This window comes from Cupressus sempervirens, chromosome 3 (genome assembly GCF_028749045.1).
Source record: "Cupressus sempervirens isolate cs-2001-9-10 chromosome 3, ASM2874904v1, whole genome shotgun sequence".
Lineage (NCBI taxonomy): Eukaryota > Viridiplantae > Streptophyta > Pinopsida > Cupressales > Cupressaceae > Cupressus > Cupressus sempervirens.
In genome coordinates, this window is record NC_143120.1 from 31,608,679 (window position 1) to 31,630,334 (window position 21,656).

Consider the following 21,656-nt stretch of genomic DNA (forward strand, 5'->3'; position numbering starts at 1 on the left):
TATGTGTTTTGTATAGATTAGAAAAGTTCCATACACCAAACAAAATAAAAATATTATATCATAAATTTAGATTTTATATAAAATACTTTAAATCAAAATAATTAAATTAATAATAAGTAAAAATTAATTATTGATTTAATTTAATATAATAATCTAATTTAAACTAAATTAGCTAAATAAAACACTTTAAACAAGAGCTCTACATAGCTGGAGTCTCACCTAATGTGAAAAGAACAAGTTTAAGTTATTGTTAAAATTATAAATAATTATTAACTATAAAAATTTATAAAATATTTATAAATGTATTTATAAATATTAAAAATATAATATAATATGTATCAATATTTTTAAACTTTCAGTATTAATAAATAATGAAGTAAAAATAATATTTTAAAGAAGTATTAAAAGTTTAATCAATTATTTATTGCTTACATATTTGATTATTATTATTTTCAAATCAAAGGATATTTTGAAATCTTGACTTTGAAAAATATTATTAAAAAAATTAGAAATCTACAAAGTTTTTTAAATTTTTACTACTCTTTTTATTTTTATTTTTTAGAATGCAGGAATCGAGTGCAACATGGCCCCCCAATAAACTGCAGTGCGTCGGGTAAACTTTTTAATGTGACTAGTAGTTCACTTATTTTTTACTCTATATAATGCATTTAAAAGATTTTTTTATGGAAAATATAAAAAACCACTAGCAAAAATATGAATAGTCAATGAAAAAAGAGAAATATGTAATGAAAAATAAAAATAAAAATAAAAATGAAACCAAACATTACAATTCTAGTTTAATATTGTGCAACGAAAAAAAAAAAAATGATTTTTTGATAGAAAATATAAAAAACCACTTGCAAAAATATGAATAGCCAATGAAAAACAGAAATATTTAATAAAAAATTAAAATATAAATAAAAATGAAACCAAACATTACAATTCTAGTTTAATATTGTGAAATGAAACAAAACAAATAATACGAATTTGAATTTGAGGTGAAAACATAAATCAGAGGTACTAACAAAGAACTCCAATTATATAGAACAAATTACGTATCAAATGATAACAAATTCATCCTTGAAAACCTAGCTACTTGGTATCCTCTCTTCTCTAAACTTTGAACTCCATCTTTGATGTAAGGAATAATGCAAATCAAATAGAAAGATTGTATTAAAAAAGCGAGTTTAATTGTTTACATTATCTGAGTATAATCCATACTACCAATTTTTATCAACAGACCACATTTCAATTTACACTCGCTAAAATGGCATTCAATATACCCAATTGTGCGTGGCTCTCTGAGAGCAATTGCACATTGAAAGGCAATTGATATTTAATTTTACACTAGGTCGATTGTTTTCCAAATAGGCCGCTGGAATTTGTGGTGTAACTTTTCTCCCTGAATTAATGTTTGAACGTATTTTCAGAGAGCATTGTCTTCAGGTATTACCGGTTCGTAACTTCTAATTTATGTAAGTTCAATCCTGTTAAATTTCCATGGCTTTACTTTCAACTGCGTTGCTTCTTCCAAGCCATCACTTATTAGAGACGCAGATACAACATATATGTGTTCAGAGGCAGCAGAAGAGGAACAGGAAAACCCAGGTAATCACTGGATAAATCTCCTAGTTTAAGGAAACCCAATATGTTAGGGAAGCTAATTATGGATTTTATTTATTTCTATAATTGTTTATCTTAAATTTTTTTAACTGGTGGTCAGGTTATGGGCAGCCTTTTAAGGATGTGGTTTTAAGCTTGCAGTCTGTTCTGTAGATTTATGAACATGGGTCAGGCACTGATTCACTACATGATTTTTACACAGCAAACTTGTCCCCTGGATTTATTTATTGTCTTTTTATAATAGGTGTCTGTACCTAATAAGATTTGCAAAGATGGGTTATGATTCATTGCATGGCATTACATTTTTTAGGCTTGTAAGTTGTACTTAAAAGAAAGAGCTTGGCCAAAATTTGCTATGACCTTGACAAATTGAGAAACATAAATTCTGAATAGACACCTTAGATTTAACTTTGAAGTAAGAGACATAAAGTGCACTTGTTTCTTGAATGTAGACTGCTTTACATGAAAGCTTCAGTTTAAGTTCCACACTTTTTTTTTGGTAGAATATAAAAATGATCATTGTTTGGATAAACCTTATGAAAATCTACTCATAATCAATGCAAGATGAAAATAAGTTGGAAACCTAGTGTATCAGGATACAAAGCGTTTCTAGGAAAAACATCAGGAGAGGACATTTTGAGTAGCCGTTAATGCCCTTAACATTTAAGGGCACATGTAAAGTTAACTCCTAGTAAAGGAAGATGTGATGGTGAGCAGAAGAAATAATAAGAGTTGGGAGATGCACAGTGCAGCAGATAGTCACTGGAGAGGTCGCAATCATGGGTGGAAATGCAGTTGGATTGGCAAAGTGAGGGGTGCTTGCCTCAAATTCAAGCCACCTGTGGCACACGCCCCCCACCGCAACAATGGTGGGCAATGGAGGTGTCATATCCTTCTGAGCGTACTGAATTGTGGCAGCAGAACTTGTCATTGCCAGGCAAATTCATGGAGAATCTCAATACTAGGCTATAACGTACTCCATAATCATTACACCGCAACCTCATCACATGTGCATAAGAGTAATGGACTGATTTATCAGAGGAGCAGTTATACCCTGTTAGGCTTGTAAATATGGATTTCCTTCAAATGAACCCAAAAGCCTTACGCCACATCCTCAACATATGCTCCACAGGGCTATTAGCCAAAGGAGTGGGAACAAAAATCTAATGGAATAACTCGCTGGCTGAAATGGTAAGATTTGTAAACATGAACTACACATTAGTATTCCTCATAATAGTTACCTTACACCTCCTGCCCTCTACAGCTAGGGGCCACCTTGTAGTGTGCCATTTGTAGCTCCAGAAAATTTAAACTGGATCACGCTTTACTGCATACAGGATCCTTAAAACATGTTACTGTATGCCCACTGGAGTTATGGAGGCCTAATTACATTGGGACATTAAACCTGGGTAGGTTATTTAGTATCTTCCGCCAACACAAATTCTTGAACCAATTTATGAAGTTTGATACGTGATTTTAATCTTATCCTGCTGTTTGCAGGTGGCTGTAAGAATTGGGGACAGTGTCTGTAGTACCACCAGCATTGCCGTTGTTGGAGGCTCGAAAGATTCAGCATTGGATTCTGTCAGAGTTGCTGAAAATTTGAAGACTCTTTGTAAACAAGGGGACCTGGAAAAAGGAATTCAGGTGTTGAGTCTGATGAACCTACATGGAGTTCTGGTGAGTTCTGATATTTATTCTACATTACTACAAGCTTGTGCGAAGAGAAAGGCTATTAAAGAGGGTGAACTTATCCATGCCCACATGTTGAAAACTACTTTTGAACCTAGTGTGTATCTGACAACCAACCTTCTTACCATGTATGTTAATTCTGGGAGAATTGAGTATGCACGCAGAGTGTTTGACAAAATGCCCCAACGAAATGTTGTGTCATGGACGGTTATGATAGCGGTCTATGTACAGAAGTCACACTATTCGCAGGCCTTGGAACTCTTCAATCGGATGATATTGGCTGGCACAGTTCCAGATCAGTTTGTTTTAGCATCTGTAGTGAGTGCACGTGCAGAGATGGGAATCTTGGGATTGGGGAAGCAGCTCCATAGGTGTGTGATTAAAAAGGGATTTGGGTTGAATGTTCGCGTGGGGAGCGCTCTTGCCTCTGTATACTCAAAATGTGGGAGTACAGAGGCTGCCCGAAAAGTGTTTGAAGATGTCCCGCAGCAGGATGCGGTGTTATGGAATACAATGATTGCAGGATATGTTCAAGGAGGGCAGGCTGAGGAGGCCATTGGACTATTTTGCAAAGGAGTTGGGGAAAAAATGGAATTAAATCCGTATATTTTCTCCTCTGTTATTAGAGCTTGTACTGATCTTTCTGATATCGAGTTTGGCAAACAGGTTCATGCACAAATGATTAAATTTAGTTTTAACTTAGATGTTTATGCAGGGAACACTCTAATTAAATTGTATTGCGATTGCAAAAATCTCGGGATGCCCACAAGCTATTCCTGAGACTGCACAAATTAGACTTAGTATCATGGACTACAATTATTTCTGGATATGGTCAGAATGGCTATGGTGAGAAAGCCCTAGATCTTTTTTATCAATTGCAGAGAACCAGAATAAAACCAGATGAGTTTATCTGTGCAAGTATTCTACAAGTATGTTCTAACCTAAGACTAGTGGCAAAAGCCAGAGAGATGCATGCATTCATCATGAAATCCAAATTTTCTAACGGCATGTCAGTGGGGAGTGCACTAATTACCGCTTATGCAAAATCTGGGAGAGTAGAAGATGCTCAAGAAGTGTTTGATAAAATGCATGAAAGAAACATGATCTCTTGGACTGCTATAATTGCAGGATATAGCCAGCATGGCTTGACGAATGCCTCACACTGTTTTCTCAAATGCAATTAGCAGGGTTCAAACCAAACCAGTTTACCCTGACCTGTGTGCTTGATGGTTGTTCCTCTTCAACACAGCTTGTACATGGTCTAACGATTCATGCTTATGTTATCAAAATGGGATATGAAGCAGACACTTCTGTGAAGAATGCCCTCATATCCATGTATGGGGAATGTGGGAATGTCAAGGATGCACACAAAGTCTTTAATGAAATTAGTGAACACGATGTCATCTCCTGGAGTGCAATGAGTGCAGGATATATACATAATGGAGATGGTGAGGAAGCTCTTAAACTCTTTCGTGAAATGCAACTGACAGGATTGAAGCCCAACCAGTTTACATTCACAAGTGCCTTCACTGCAATTTCAAACCTAATGTCCCTCAACCAGGGGAAAGAACTACATGCTTATATCACCAGAATTGGATTTGAATCAGATGTTGCTGTTGGGAATGCCCTTATTACCATGTATGCAAAGTGTGGTAGCATAAATTATGCATGTGCAGTGTTTCACCGAATGCCTCAACATGATATACTCTCTTGGAGTTCAATTATTGCAGGGTATGCAAAGCATGGATATGGAAAGAAGGCCCTTCAGCTATTTGAACAAATGCAAAGGGAAGGCCTGAAGCCAAACCACATTACTTTTGTTGGAGTTCTCTCTGCCTGCAGTCATTCAGGTTTTGTTAATGAAGGTGTTAGCTTATTTGATTCAATGAATCAAGAACATGGTATAGTGCCAAGATTGGAGCACTATGTGTGCATGGTTGATCTTCTTGGTCGAGCAGGATACTTACATGAAGCAGAGCACATCGTCAATACAATGCCATACAAACCTAATGACTGTGTGTGGCGTAGCTTGCTCGGTTCCTGTAGAATCCATGAAAATGAAGAGCTAGGATTACATGCAGCAGAATGTCTTCTTGAGTTGCAGCCACAAGATGACACAGCATATGTGTTGTTATCAAATATCTATGCTGCGGCAGGCAGGTGGGATGATGTAGCAAGAGTGAGAAAATTGATGAAACAGATGGGAGTGGAAAAGGAGCCTGGGTATAGCTGGATTAGAGTCAGAAACAAAGTGCATGCATTTTTTTCAAGAGACAGATTACACACTCTAAGGGAAAGGATCTATGCTAAGCTTGACATGCTAAGTGAGCAAATTAAGGAGGTGGGATATGTGCCTGACATTAGCTGTGTGCTACATAATGTTGATGAGGATCAAAAAGAATTTTATCTTCGATACCACAGTGAAAGGCTGACTATTGCTTTTGGGCTCATCAGCCTACCCTTTGGTATGCCTATACGGATTTTCAAGAACCTCCGTGTCTGTGCGGATTGCCACGTTGCCATTAAATTTATTTCCAAGATTGTTGATGTTGAAATCATTGTTAGGGATACAACTAGGTTTCACCATTTCAAGGATGGTGTGTGCTCGTGTGGGGATTATTGGTAATGACAAGGAATACCATTTTTCACATTGGTACTGCTGAGATGATTAGGAAGCACTGCACTTTACAGAAAGGTGTGGCATTTGGTAACTAATGGTATGACCTCCTTCAATCTAGTATTTAGGATCAAGGCTATTCTTCTTTATTTATGGGCACTTGTTCCTCTATTGTCCATTATCTCACAGATTGTTGGTGTTGGAATCATTGTTAGGGATATGACTGAGTTATTTTAAGAATATTCAGACCAGCTTTTCGATATCAACCTCGGTACCCTGGAAGAAAATTGAGAGTGATGTTGAAAAGGAAACCTTGAGCTGAAAAGGGGTCCCCAAAGATACGAGTAATGATCTGACTCCTAAGAGAAATCTTATGTTTAAGGGTGTTGACTATGTGCCTCAAGAACCGTATGATATGCTGTAAAGCTGGTAATAAAAAATGCTACGGATGAGAACTCAATGAATAAATCCCCTATGCCCTTATCAAGGGGAATAAACATTTAGTCATACAACCATATAATATTTGTAATAAGTTATAATATTGATTCGTGCATGAAATTCTTATCCACCACCCCTGTATCCCTACATACAAGAAAATAAATAGTGAGAAGTTGTGCTTCAATCCCAATGAGGAAATGCTTACTGTGTCATTTGTCTGGATATGGCTTCTACTTTTCCTTGAGAACTTTGGAGTAAATAGAATCTAGAGTCAATAGATATTCCCCCTATACCTCTGTAATTCTTGATATTTCCATCGAATCCTTTCGAGGAATCTCTAACGCATACAGATAATGAAGGATACCTGCTGCATTTTGATGTGAAAACCATGGGAAAAGATGCCCATTGATTAAAGCCTGGTTGAAATGAAACTTTAATGACATGAAGTTGGAAGCATACAGACTCCACAAAATTGCACACTTGCTTGAAAAAATGAAACGTAAGATAGAATCAAAAGGCACAATTGCAACCAGAGACATTGAATGCAAGGGTAAACCAAGGATGCAGATTGACTCTGAAAATATGAAACCAGAGGTGTAGGCCAGGGTTCAAAAGAGCTAATTATCACGTCTCACATGTCGACATGCTTAGATGGTTTCTTATATGGCAATCGAGTCGATTTTTGACTGGTCAACCCTTTTGCTTGGACAACAATTAAGGAATATTTAAGCTAATATCCTAGTTTTGTAACTTAATTTCATTATGAAGATGAATCAATGATTAATTGATGCATAGATATAAGTTATGAGATGTTGCATTTCATTTTTATGTGATTATGTTATATGGATTCATGTTACATCACTCATGAGTATATTTAATATCTTGTGTCTAATTATATTATGATGGTTACTGACTCCTCTATTATTGCGAGTGTTTGAGTGGTTACAGGATGCGATAGGATGAGAGTGTGGTTGAGGTAGAGCGGGTTGGACGAATATCCTATGCAGCCCACACACCACTTAAATATTAGATGATTAATTAATTTGAGTTTGAGTTTTATTCCTAACCTTCTCCGAATGATCTAAGTGCTAATATAATAATATTGATTATTGTTTTAAATAAGAAATTTAAGAGTAAAAGTGTATCTTTGTTTGATGTTAATGTGTTGTATTAAATTTCAATGATGTTATGCTCACGGTGGAATATGATGTGGATTTAACGAAGTATGTTTGTTACTACCTTAACCTTAGCAAAATAGAAGACAGAGAAAACATTTTAACGAAAAAAAACATATGCATTGGTTTTGTATTTTTTTTTAAAAATGAACTCAGAAGGAAAATTGGGTCAGTTACTCTTGGGAGAGGCAATGAGCATAGGTTTTGGCTAGAGAAAGGGGCGGCAAGAAGGCAGAAGGGGCTGAGGGGAGAAACTCTTCCAAAACAAATCTCAAACAATTCCAGGTTACTGTGGAAAATATCTCCTACTTATCAATTCCAGGTTTCCTTTAAATGTTCTTTTTGATATTCTTAGGTTCTTATGAATTGATAACTTTTACTTCACTGTATCAATTAGAGTGTTTTAGATTATTGGCTCTGGTTCAATATAGTGTAGCAGACGTGTAGCATAAGATGTATGCTCTGTTTCGTTGGGATGTATGCTCTGTTTTTGTTGAAACTATGGTTGTTCCTTATTAAATCTGGCATATAAGTTGTTCACCAGGAAGAAGCAATGTCTTGAGTAACTACCCATTTATTTCTTTTTCAGCTGAATCAGAACCTAACAAGAACCAGAAAGTTAGTGGCCGCAAAACCTTAGGAGGTGTGTCAGTATTCTCTAATCCAAAAGCGGAGTCATATCGTGGTTTGACCAGTAGAATTCAACTTGAGGAAGTTGTCTGTTCTTTTAACATTGATAACATTAAATTCTGACTTGTGGGAATGACTTTTCTGCTCTCAAATTCAAACTTGATCTCTTTTCTGTTCCGTAAGCGGCACATACATTTCTGTAAGATGTGGAATCCATCCTTTCTGTTTCAGAGTTTTGTTTCCATCTACAAGTCTGGGCTCGAAACCTGATAACTCACTGACATGGGAGGCAAAATAGAAAACAACAGCCTCACTGTCTCCATACAGAGTCTGGAATACTAAAACGAATTCTCTGTTTTAAGATTCTTCACCCTCGTGACTTTGCAAACTAAGGATTTGTATAGAAAGAATGTTATTAAATAATATAAACAGGACAATTCCTAATAGGAAACCATCAGATCGTTCTTGAGGTCAATGAAATTGCATTGTATACAGTGAGAGAGTAGGCAAAACAATATTGCTGCTGAAACTGAAACCTGTAATTCATTTCCAATTTTGACTAGAACAAAATTCACATAAACTAGTGGCTGTAGCTGTGACAAGTCTTATAACACCACTTCCAGCATAAATAACAGTTCTGGAACTGAAGGACTGAAATGCCGGATTATAATGATGAGTTGGGTTCTATATACAAATGATACAATAGAGTTTTGCTTCCACCAATTTCTTTTCATTGCATTGTCTTCCTTTACAAGATGCTACTGTCTGTTGTTATGTTTGATTGTTAAAACATATATAGAGGAATAGTTGTTTGCAGCTGCGGTTAGGTATGATTAAATTTCTTATTGAAATTTGATATCGATGAAATATGAAAAAGACTTGGGGATCCTTAAGTATAAATGTTGAACCATAACATCCTTATACCCCCTTTATCTTGAGCTGGGTCTAAAAAGGAGTAAAACTAGAGGAAAGGAAGTTTGTTGCGAGGCTGCCTATAATTAATGCTGATCGAGTTCATTCAATTGTAGATGTTATACTTTAATTTTAATTCCGGTTAATGCTGATTGAGTTCATTCAATTGTAGATGTTATACTGTAATTTTGAATACCGGTTAATGCTGATTGAGTTCATTCAACTGTAGATGTTGTACTTGATTGTGTAAAACTAGTAAATGCTGATTGAATACCTTCAACTGTAAATGAATACAACTTGTACTTCAATTTTGTATCCTAGTTAATGCTGATTAAGTGCACTTCATTATAGCTGAATGCAATTTGTACTCCGTCTTTTGCAAAACTTATTGAAGTTCTCTCAGTGATAACTGCTAAATCCTTGATGTTGTTTTGATTGTCTGAGGTTTATCTCCTTTATGGTTGGGTGTAATGTGGCAAAGGGGAGGGTGGGGATGGATACATTATGTTTTGCTTCTCTCAACCTATTAGATTTTGAAAAGTAGGATTCATTATGTTTTGTCTCTTTCCGAATTTAGTGCTTGGCCAAGCCATTTATTTATTGCATTTAAGTATGTTATTTCTGACATGAAGCATGTGTGTGTGACTATGCTTATTTTTATCTTGCATATGAGTAGATATGCTTAATTTAAAAGAAATGTACATGTGAGTAGATATGTTACAGTTTTTTTTCACTGCATATGAGTAGATGTGTAGTGTTATTTTCTTTTCCATGCCACATTCCGTAAATATGCTAATAGGCACAGTTGTATGTAGTATGTTTCACAGCTGCACTGGATCCATCCAATCCATCTTGTTCCGGGAAGCTAGGTTTCTCATGCTAGGGTCGGGGCATTCTTCGTGTTAGAAAGAACCTTGAGGGAGTGAATACTCCATGGTTTCTGTGGTAAAAGTGCCTAGGCAACACTCCTGTCTTAGATAGTAGATGGACAACGTCCAATGGCTTTGGAGACTAGATATATAAAAGGGCACACGTCAAGGTTTTATGAAGGATATTATTGTTTTACATTCATCTTAAAGATGAACAATTATTGTAATTTTTGTAAATGGATAATGTAATCATGAAGATTGTGATGTCTGGTGATCATACTTGTAATGGGCGTTCAATGGTTGCTAGATGTGTAGAGAAGCACCATAGACATTGCTATATAATAGTAAATAACAAACTAATTGCATTTGCTAAATTTAATTATTGAATAACAAATGGTTTTCTTTGACTCTTCAACTCAATTTCCTACTGGTGATTTTCTGCTTTTCTCACATCTGTGTGTTCTGGCAAATTTTAAGTAGGACATGGTTCTTACACCAATGAAATTTCATGGAAGGCATATTTATATGACTTAGAAACCCCTAAAAGTGGAGTAAGAGATTCAAACCATCTATTGTGCAAGTGCATATAAAAGGTCACTATATATCAAAGTTGTAATAATTGGAACCTGAAATATACCTGTTGATGTGTGTTTTATGACTCACCAAACAGTAGAACAAAATACCGAAATATCTTATCCTCTCTTGAATAAAGTCTTATGTATGCTAAGGTTGCTAGAAGATCATACAATGACTTCAAGGTTCTTTTAATGTCAGGTCTTGACTGTGGATAAGATCGGTGGTTGATGTGATTTGCTGATGATCACAAAGGGGCCTTACATGTTAATTCATATTCATTTCAAGTCATACTGGATGTGGGAGCTATCTTAAGGTTTTGCAATGAAGTGTTTTTTTTTTTTTTTTTTTTGGGATTTTTCACAGAATATGCAGAAATTAAATAGGACGGGGTTCAGGAATTCTATTCTAATCCTAAGGGTAGTGATAACAACAAATAGTATTCTAGTGGAAAAATTCCTCAATTTACTGAATTAAGCTTCGCCAAGTTATACTACAACTAAGCATGAACCGGTGCAATCTTCAAGGGTTATGCCAAAGATTTTCATATCACCGCATACACCATCATAAATAACAATATATACAAATGATAGAAGTTGAGCATATGCATGAAAGAGGTTCAGGCTAACTTTACACAACGAATTAGAATCACTAAAACGCCAAAAGTATGAACCAAAGGAATTCATCAATACACCATCATATTCTCCATTGTAATCACCACACATTAACTATGCTAAACTTAATCTACTTGAAGAAATTTAGGAGAACAAGCAAGCACTAAGACACGCCAAGTATTCACCAAACTCCAATGAAAACTTTATTATCTTAGTAGCTCATAGCAACAATCTCATAAAAATCTCCTCTTACAAATGAGAAATGAGGCCTTTATATAGGTCTTCGATTACAACGGGTGGCCCGGATGATCACAATAATCGATGGCCAAGATCGTGCCACATCAGCCCTAATTAGGGTTAGGGCAATGGAAAGGAATCTACATTAATGCCACAAGGAATCCACTACTATAGTGGGTAATAAATGCCCACTATGCATGCTTACGTAAGAAGGAGTGTAGTGTAATAAATGATCCTTATGCACACCCACTATGCATTTAATGCATCTATCTTTGATTCTTTCGCCTGAAAGATCAAAATCGATCTAATATTATTTTCAACTCCTCTATACTGATGCTTGGTGCAGATTCTTGCTTGAATTCTAGAACTGAAATTGCTCTTTCTGCTTTTCCCAAGCTTTCATCCCAATCTGGTATCAAGTCCTTAGTAATGTGCATTGTATTTGAGAAGATGAAGAAGTTCTCAAAATCATCTCTTCCATATACGTTTAGCTGAAAGAATTCCTTTAACTTGACTTTCAGATTATCAGTTGTCATTTCTTCTTCTAACAATCTCTATGATAACAAAGATGCAACCGCATTCGATATTCCTTGTTTGATGTTATCAACAATCTTCTTCCATCGATTAGATTCCCTGGCAAAGCTCTCAAACATTTCCTTAGCCATGATCACTGCACTGTACCATCAAATAAAATCATAGACATCCCCCTCGCTGATAACTCGACCATCAATTAATTCTTGCTTTGGGGTATCCATCAGACTCTGAATGTCGGCAATCACTTCTTCTTGGTAAATATGCTCATCCACCCATGATTCCTCCATGCACTGGATCCTAGAGATTGCAGCCAATGCCCTATTGTGCACTTGCACTAACTCTTCTGCATATTTGAAGGCTACCTCCTGAATTCCTTCGATCCAAATCTTTGCACCCTGAGCAATCCGCTTGATTCTGTCAATATCACCTACCACTTCACAGGAAACACCCGTTGGAGGGACAAATGATGGACTTTCCTCTCTTACTGGATGAGGCAAGTTATTGATGTACTGACATAAGGCCCGAATTTCTCTTTTCTGCTTTTCATACCCTTCTTCTACTTTCTTCAGCCTATCCTTCAAAGCCTGTGTGGAGTCATCAAATTCTTCTAATATTTGTTCTCGGGAGGCCCGACCAAGATTTACTTCTGTAACATGGTATTCATTTGGAGCAATCTGATTTTTCCCTTTGTCAACTGTGGGAGTCGCAATCTGTAAGATTCTGGATCCTGATTCTCCTCTGATGAATTTAGTATATCTTTTTGCTTTCCCTTGTTCTTCTGATCGGTTTGATCGGTCCAAAATTTTCTGTAATTCAATTGCTGGATCAACCTCCCTTTGTTGACGCAAATGAATTCGTTGCCTCAACCATTCTGGAATAGGTATACTTTGGTCTCCTGGAATTACCAATTGTTCTTTCCTTTGGACTGCTCGAACGTCAATCTCCTCTTCACCTCCTGGACTATCCATCATAACCTCAGGAACTATGGGCTTAGTACTTGGAAGATGTATTGCTACTCTTGGAGTTTCTTCCTCTAGTGGACCATCTCCATCATTAATCATTTCTCGCTCTAAGATTGTAGCAAGACTTTCTTCCGTAGCAATATCTTGATCTCTCCCTCTTTCTCGCATGGACTTTTTATAGGCATTTACACAGCCTATCATGAATTGGCCTATCCAAATTCTCTTCTTGCTCAAATCTCCTTATACTTGTTCCTACATCCTGCCTTTCAAAAGTTTCTATCTCTTGGACACTTGGAGTTTGACTCAGAGAAGAGGGAGCATCTCCATGTTTCTGCTTCTTATTTTGAGGTTCTCGGATGACTTCCTCAATCCTAGGGCGCTTTTCTCGAGGTACCTCCTTGCCTTTCTTGGTTCCTACATCTTCGGATGGAGTTCCCCTTTCTTCAGTAGTCCCTTCAGATATTTGTCTTGATCTTTCATCCCTAAGTGGTCTATGGCCAAGCAACCTATATGTGAATCCATTTGCTGGTGCAACTAGTTTTTCAAGCTTACGCTCGATCCACCACTTTGTAAAATCTAAGACTAGTTTTGAAAGGGCTTCGAGATCTGTAATTTCTTTCTTCTTCCAATCAAATGGTTGAGCTGTCATTTCTAGATTGAATCCTTTTCGCATCACATTTGGGTCCTCCTCCATTTGATCAGGAACCTTGAATATGTTGCATGTTCTAATAATGTTCAATGGTAGTCTTGAATGCAATCTTTTTCTAATCTCGTTCTCATCTGCTGCATTTGCCCAAAAGTCTTCAAGGTGAACCTTGTGTTGGTACTTTGACCCTCCTACTGATGAGATCTTGTTGAAAGGATCAAAATCATTCCTCTTTGGATAAAGCGGAAGGCGAAAGAAGTGGAGCTCATCTGATGATTTCTCTGCAGCTTTTAGACATGGGCATACCTCAGTTTTTCCTTCTCCTATGGAAATTGGAAACTGCAATCCCAACTTCTTCTTCCCTTTCTGAATCTTGTCATAGGCAGTAAGTTGTCGAGTAAGCTCTAACAAGACCATCTTATCTGTTGGATACCTGGGAAGTTTGTATGGCTCCATGGAGAATCCTTGAACTCGGATGTATGAAAAGGTAGGAAACTGAATGAACCAGGCTCCATATTCTTCAACCAACTTCATTGCACCTATTGACATTCTTACATGTGGCCTCTTTTGTAGCGTTCTTATTATGCGCATGGCAAATATATCATTAACCCTCATGTAATCATCCTTTGAATACAAATGCAACTGCGGGTAACATTCGTGGACTTTGAGGTGTTGGCTTCCGCTTCCAATTGGTCCTTTGCATCGTAGTCCATCATAACTTGTCCTCCGTGCTAGCATGTAGATGACATAGGAGCTCATGTAAAATTTCTTTGTATGCTCTAGATTCATCAACTGCTCATTTAGGTTATCACTTATGAGCCCAGCCCAATCTATTCTGTAACCTTCCTCCATTACCTGCTCAACAAAATACCACATCCAAGATTCAAACCTATAAGAATAAGGCATGCCAAATATGCAACTCAACATCATGACCATATCACTATATTCCCTCTACAAGTCAAGCCATACTATTTCTTTAGGAATCTTGGAATGATGCGGTCTATTCTTTTTCAGCCATTTTTTGTTGATTATTTCTTCACAAAAATTGATTCCAGATGTATAGATTCTTAGTGCTTGCTCTTGTGTTTTTGTGACCATCCTTGGATTTGAAGGAATTCCAAATGCTTCAGAAATGGATGCCGGAGAAAAATCTGCCAGAATATTTCGTTCAGAATCTCGGATGGTTCTGTCTCTAGGACTGTAGTGCTTGGTACATTCCATGATTAACTCTGGATGCTGAAAAGAAGGAGGGAAACCAGTTGCAGCAAAAATTTCACTTTTCACAATTTTTGTAGCCAGGTGTGTCAGTTGATGGTCATTGTATCCGAGCATTCTCCGGTTGAAATCTTTCAAATCAAGGCCGCCGAGGCTTGTATCTCCGATTTTTGCCCACTTTGACACAATTTTGGATTCAAGATAGAATCCTCTCCTTTCATTCTTTATCAGTTGTCCTCGCGTTTCTCCTGTTCCCTTGGGCTCTGCCATTTTCCTTTCTCATTTCAAGATTCACTTTTTAACTCTTCCGCACAACTCACTGCAAAGAAAATTCCTTTCTGATGGGATTCAAAATCTTTTGTCATGAACTCCCAAAAAGCTTCTCAACAATTTCAGAAAATTTCTCAAAAATCTGCTCCCTTGAACTCCTTACTCCTATTCTCAATCTGCTCTTCAAATTTCTGTGTGAGCCTGAATGAATGAGAGGGTATCTTATATAAATCATTCTTCAAAAGATGCCTTTAAAGCTGCAGACTAAAATCAAGCAGCTGCTTTACTTAACCATTAAAGTTTCCATTTTTTGTGCCACTTGTCGCCTTTTTGCTACTGGATTCAAAAAGTTGTTATCTTTGATGCTCTTAGCTTCATGATGAAGCTAAGTACTCTTCTATTTTGATTTTTTTTTTTTTTTAGTTTTATTAATTAAATATCAATTTAAAAAAAAAAAAAATTAATATTTAATTAACTTTCATTTTTAAATTAAAAAAAATCAAATTCTTTTGCAACTTTTTCTCCATTTTCACTTTTTCCTCTGAATTTGTGTGAAGAGCAACTCTCCTTGACTATTTTAGATAAATCTAAAATTTTGATCATGTCCTAGAGAACTTTGGGATTTCTCATCTATCTTTGTGCCTGTAAAAAACACCATATCCTTACAATTTTCTCTTGGCAAAGATAGTTATAATATAAGACTCATCTTTATAAGAAGGAACTTGTCTCCTTATACTTCCTCACCATTTCACAACCTGTCAAACACATCCTCTTCAGTGTAGTTGACTGGACATCTATCTCTGTTAGACACTTATTTCTTTTAAGGTTGAGAAATCGAAGGCCTGGATAACAGTCTCTAGAGGTGGAAGCATTTCTCGTTACAACTGATAAGGATCTTTCTCCTGAATTTACTATAGATAACTTCTCCAAGTGATTAAGATGCCCCAAAGATTCAAGTAGACACTCCAGTTTAGGACACCCGTAAATCCAAAGAGAAGTCAAAGAAGACTTACGGACAACAAGATTTTTGCCCAATGAAAGATTTTGATTTTTACAAACAATCCTCCATTCCCTCAGTGATAGAAAATTATGCTCTATGTTTTAAGGAAAGCAGAATTTTAGGGAGCGGGATTTTCATGGAGTGAGGGATTTCACTTTTTCCGTGACTTCTTCAAAACTGCGCTCCGTGCCTTAATGGGAAGCGGGATTCTTAAGGATTGGAGGAATTTGGTTTTATTCCCTCACTTCCTTGAAACTGCGCTCCATGATTTCTGGAGCAGCTGGCATATTTCCAAATTAGTGGATTTTTCCTCGTCACAAGTTTCCTCCATTCCCTGAAAATTGCGACCCATGAAAAGCAAGATTTTTCAGAATTGGCAGATTTTATTCTTTCCCCATCTTCACTGCATGCGTTCTCAGAATAAGAAAATAGCTAGCGAAAATAGAAAGGGGCCCCAGGCTTGGGTGATGACGTGACTATTGGTCACAACAATACCATTATGAGAAAACTTGTCAAGCTGCACAAGTGCAAATGCACACAACAATGAGTATTCACGATTAAGGCTTGTTCACTATTAGAAAACAATATAATGGGAGGAATGGTTTGTTTGAACTTCAGTTCTTTAGCAATGATATGTTACTAACTTACTACCTTTCGTAAAAATGTGTAATGTCCCCTATCAAGATCTATCTTAATTTAAATGAGATTCATCAATTGAACTTTTGTAGATCCAATTATGTCTTATTTCATCTCTCTGTATCTTCATGATGATTTCTCATATATATATATATATATATATATATATATATTTTAATAATTGATTATATTAAATTTATTAATATTATTACTTATAATAGGGTACATTAACTAAGGCATCTTATGGGTGTACATTACAATGTGTCATGGTTAGCACTTCTTTAAATACACTTGACCATTAGCTAGGGTAGTGGGTTTGTTTTTTTGTTTTCATACTAGAACTATGGTTTAATGCAATTATATTTGTATTTGGGTTAGAATTGAAGGGTTTCTTTTTGTTTTTGCCCCTTCATGAGCCTTTGAATTAGATTATTAATATAATATACATGTGGCTATGTCATGTTTGCTTTAAAAAAAATTTAAAATTATTAATTATAATGCAAGATATATTTACTTCAATATTTAGATTATTAATCTAAATATTATATTCTATAATTTTAATTCTCATATTTAAAATTAATATATTATGCAATGATTATGGTAAATTAGAACTATATAATTAATAATATTTTATTTGTTTAGTATTTATCTATATTTGAATTATATGGATTTCGGGGATATCAAGCTTTTCTCCTCTCAGATTTTGCTTGTCCTTAAGAAAAAATCATTTATCCATAATTTTTTTATAGAACTGCCATATGAAGCATATAATTGGATGCAAGAAGATTTTAGTATACATCACATTACATGAAAACACAAAGTATCCACGAAGTAGACATATGAATGCATGAAAACAAAAAGCAAACACATGAAAACATGAAGAAAATACATGAATGCATGAGGTGGCCTACTTTGTCATGTCCCCTTTTCAAATAATTAAAAATAATAATCTTTGCTAAGGCAGGCAGGCCAAAAAAGGTGAAGTTTTGGAAAAAGGGGATAATCTTTGGAAGCTAATGGGCTAATAAATGAAGATTATTATTAAAATATGTTTTACTAACCCCTCTTAGACGTGAGTTAGGGTTATGCCCTCTTTTAAGGGGTTTGGAGGCATTTTGGGTGGATTCCAGAACTTGATTTTTGCTCATTTCTTTGTTATTCTTTAGAATCTGCCAAACCTGTGGAGAAGGAGACCTAAGAACGGGAGTTTGCAGGTTTCTAGGGAGACCCAAGAACAGGAGTTTGTAGGTTTCTAGGAAGGCTAAGGACGAGAGTTTGAAGCCATTCCATGTGCATGCTCATGCAGAGTTTGCCTTTGTGCTGAACAGTGCAGATTTGTGAGTTTTCGGGTGTATTTTTTGTAAGAGTTTGGTGTTTCCGGTTGAGTATTTCATATCAATTTGGGTTGCTGCTGTATATCAGACTTTTAAATGTTAAAATAGATCTGAAAATATGTATTTGGATATGATTATACTTCTATGATAGATTATTAATTTGTGGTGATTTCGGGCTATTTTGTGCTATTTTCGGGAGCCCGATGAGCATTGTTTTTGTCCTCCGTTTGGGAGCTATTGTGTGTATGTTATACAGATTTGGAAATGTCATTTTATAGGCTATTATGCTACTCAAATTTTTGTAAAAATGTTTACTTTCAGATTTATTAATAATAGGTGAAGCTGTGAAGCTTTTGGCACTATTTTTGGCATACCCGATTTGGGGTTTCTTGAGAAATTTGGTGGATCTTTGTGATATTAGTTGTTTGATTTTGAAAATCTGATTAGAAGTGTGAAATATCATATAAAATCAGTAAAGGGATATTTCAGTGGTACCAGAGCCATGATCTTGCTAGCGTGAGGGTTTGTAGAAGTTTGCATGTTAGTTTTGACAACTACCTAGATCTTGCATGTCAGTTTTGACAACTACCCAGATCTTGCATGTCATAATTTATGGTTGCATGTTGCTTCTAATCAGTTGCATGTGAAAATTTATGGTCGCATGCAACTAAGTGAAAGAGAAAAAAGATATTTGCAGCGAGAAAAGAATAAAGAAATTTTGATCAAACCTCTAGTTGAAAGTAGAAGTACAAAATCCAAGGAAGGGAAAAGTATGGCTGATCTAGATGAGATGGCAAAGAAATTCTTCCAAGACATCCAAAATACTCAGAAGAAAACAATGGATAGTTTGGCAAAAACTAGAGAGGCTTTGCGAATATTGACAGAAAAACTACAAGGAGTTGCATCTATTAATGAGAAAAGGAGCACTTCAGAGGAGCCAAGAAATCTGAAATTCACACCATCTAAATCAACCAAAACTATTTTCTTGCCTGCAGATGAGCCACCAGTACCAAATCCAACCATTAATCTTGTGGAAGAGGTTACATGTAACTTGATTACATTAAGAGCTACTTACAATGGCTTAGATGATGACTTTCGTAGTTCGGTTCCTTTTAGAGAATATGTGGATATGATGAACACTTTGATGCCCAAGAAAGAGTACAGAAGGGAGCATGACATAAGTGGAAGAGAGCTCAAAAATAAAATAAGCAAGTTTATAGCACCTACTTTTGATGGAACAAATAAAATTTTAGCTAGAGCATGGCTACAAAAATTACAGACCTTCTTCACACTTAACCCCATGAAGGAGAGTGATGCTGTTCAAATTGCAAGTCTACACTTGGAAGATGCAGCCTATGATTGGTGGTATCATGGAATGACTACTCAAGGTCATGATCAGGTAACTACATTTGATGATTTTAGTCAAAGAGTGATAGATAGATTTGACCTCAAGGATGATGATTATGAGGATGTTGTTGTGCATGATGGTGAGATACCTGGTAGAGATGAGCAGACATTGAGCATTCATGACTTTTCTGAGAGAGAGTACCAGACACAGTTAGATGCTTCGTCACATGAAGTTGAGGCTAGTAGTACTTCACATGTTTATCCTGCCAGCTGAAGGTGAGTGAAGACAATATTGTGACTACATTATCTCATCATGACAGGTATGTGGAGTTAGTTGGTATTGGTCATATTACTCAGGTGAGGAGTTTGCTTGAGTTACTAGCTGATTCTAGTTTACGGATATGGACTCGAGATTGTTATATTGGCGTTTTGGATTCAGTTGACTGGAAATCTTTAACACTTTTTGGTAGTAGTGATTGTTTGGGTGCTATCATGGATTTGATTAGCAGATTGCACGGTGTTGTCTTTTCTTGTGATAGCAACTTGTCTAATGTTGGTATTAGTTTTTATACACCGGTGTTGGGCTTTGTTCATATATCCAATCGACCATTTTTGTTGGAATGTGTTGATGGTCTTTCATATTTGGTAGTGTGTACAGATGAGTCCTAGGGTCATATTGGCATTGATGACATCCAAGAGGATGTAGTGGGTAGTTTTGAAGACTTAGTTTCCTTGGCGGTTTCTTTTGGTACAGAGGAGTTGGATAGCAGTGCTATAGTTTTTGATACTCTGTTTGTTGATATGAGCTTTGGAGTTGATTCACAGGATATGGATGGTAATACTCTAGAGACTAGTAACTTTGAGGATACTCCTTTAGACAGTGCATCAGAGGAGGTTTGTAGGAGACAGTCTAGCCAGTGCCATCATGTGTCTAATCAGTTGAGAGTTAGTGAGCGAGACATTGCTATCGCTTGCCAAAATTTTGATGCTGCTCGTCAGTTGTTAGCCGTTTATGGATGGGGTTCTCCTACTAGTGATGAGCAGGGAGGTAGTTATCTTTCCTTGACAGAGTTCCACTCTTTATGGGAGGCTATCCAGATTCTGAGACAGGATTATATGTAGTTGGTAGCTGATAGAGATTATCTTATGGAGTGGGGCAGTATAGCATACGATGCATTGTTTGCCAAGGAAGATGAGGTGAGTGAGCTTACTCAGCAGCTTGAGGTGACTTCTGAGATTCTTGAGAGTACACAGTTGGCTTTCAAGGAGTCATAGTTTCATTTGGCTAAGGTGACCATGGAGTTAGAGCAACTACAGTCTTTACTAGATTATGTATAGTCACAAGCTGTGGTGTCTGATGATCCAAGGATGTCCATGGTCAAGATTGTCAAAGATAGTGGAGATGGGGATGCATCCATCCTTGATACTAACATTGGCATATCGGGTTCATCTCCACTAGAGTCAGGTTTAGTTGAGTTGGGTGTTGTAGTAGATTGTTGTGGTATGCCTGACATGGTGGTGACCTCTAGCACTAATGGCATGAAGACTAGAGATGCCGTATCAAAGACCATGTGTGATGTTGGTGAGCCGATAGTTGGCATGGTTCCTACTAGTAATACTACTCCCTTGGCGATGTCTTTGGAGGTAGTAATCAGTTTCAACTTGGTTAGTGATCGATTGCAGTTAGATACATTTGGATTGCAGTCTGAGCCACTGACTGAGATTGGCGCATTCTATCAGGATTACATTGTAAGGTATGCTCATCAATTTACCTTTGATGACCATGTTTATGAGATGATGATACAGAGATGTACTTTGGTTCCTAGTGCTTATCATCAGTTATGGAATAGTTTAACACCTTAGGATGAGAGTTGTGATGGGCACGACATGGCGATAGGTTCTGCAGTTGACAGCTTGATAATACATGACTTAGAGTAGGAGTTTCAGAGTGATGCTTCAACGGGTGTTGCTATTGATTCTACTCCTTTAGCTATGACATCTACTGACTTAGCTGGTGATTAGTCATAGTGGGTTGTATCACTTGTTCATCGTGAGCTGTTGACTGAGGTTGGCTTTTTTTATCAACATTATATTGCAAGGTATGTACATCAGTTAGCATTTGATCCTTGTGTTGAGGAGTTGATGGCAGGAAAATTTGGTTTGGGTTCCAATTCTTGCTGTTTATTTTTTGATGGCTTTTCATCATCAAGGGTGCATGGTAGTTATGGTTATGAGACAGTGGTCGGTTATCTACAGATTTGTGTTGACTGCAGGCGTTGTATAGTGTGTGGATTCTCCATACTTGGTACAGTTTCATTCGAGAGCATTCACC

The 21,656-nt window shown here is 36.6% G+C and overlaps 1 pseudogene across 1 annotated transcript; it reads left to right on the forward strand.

Moving 5' to 3' along the window:
* Positions 1-1,093: 1,093 nt before the first annotated feature.
* LOC149564625 (putative pentatricopeptide repeat-containing protein At3g13770, mitochondrial) lies at positions 1,094-10,371 on the forward strand (annotated as a pseudogene). Its single transcript, XR_016361869.1, has 3 exons — positions 1,094-1,608; positions 3,124-7,830; positions 9,903-10,371. The product of XR_016361869.1 is annotated as a putative pentatricopeptide repeat-containing protein At3g13770, mitochondrial (transcript).
* The last annotated feature ends 11,285 nt before the right edge of the window (positions 10,372-21,656 follow it).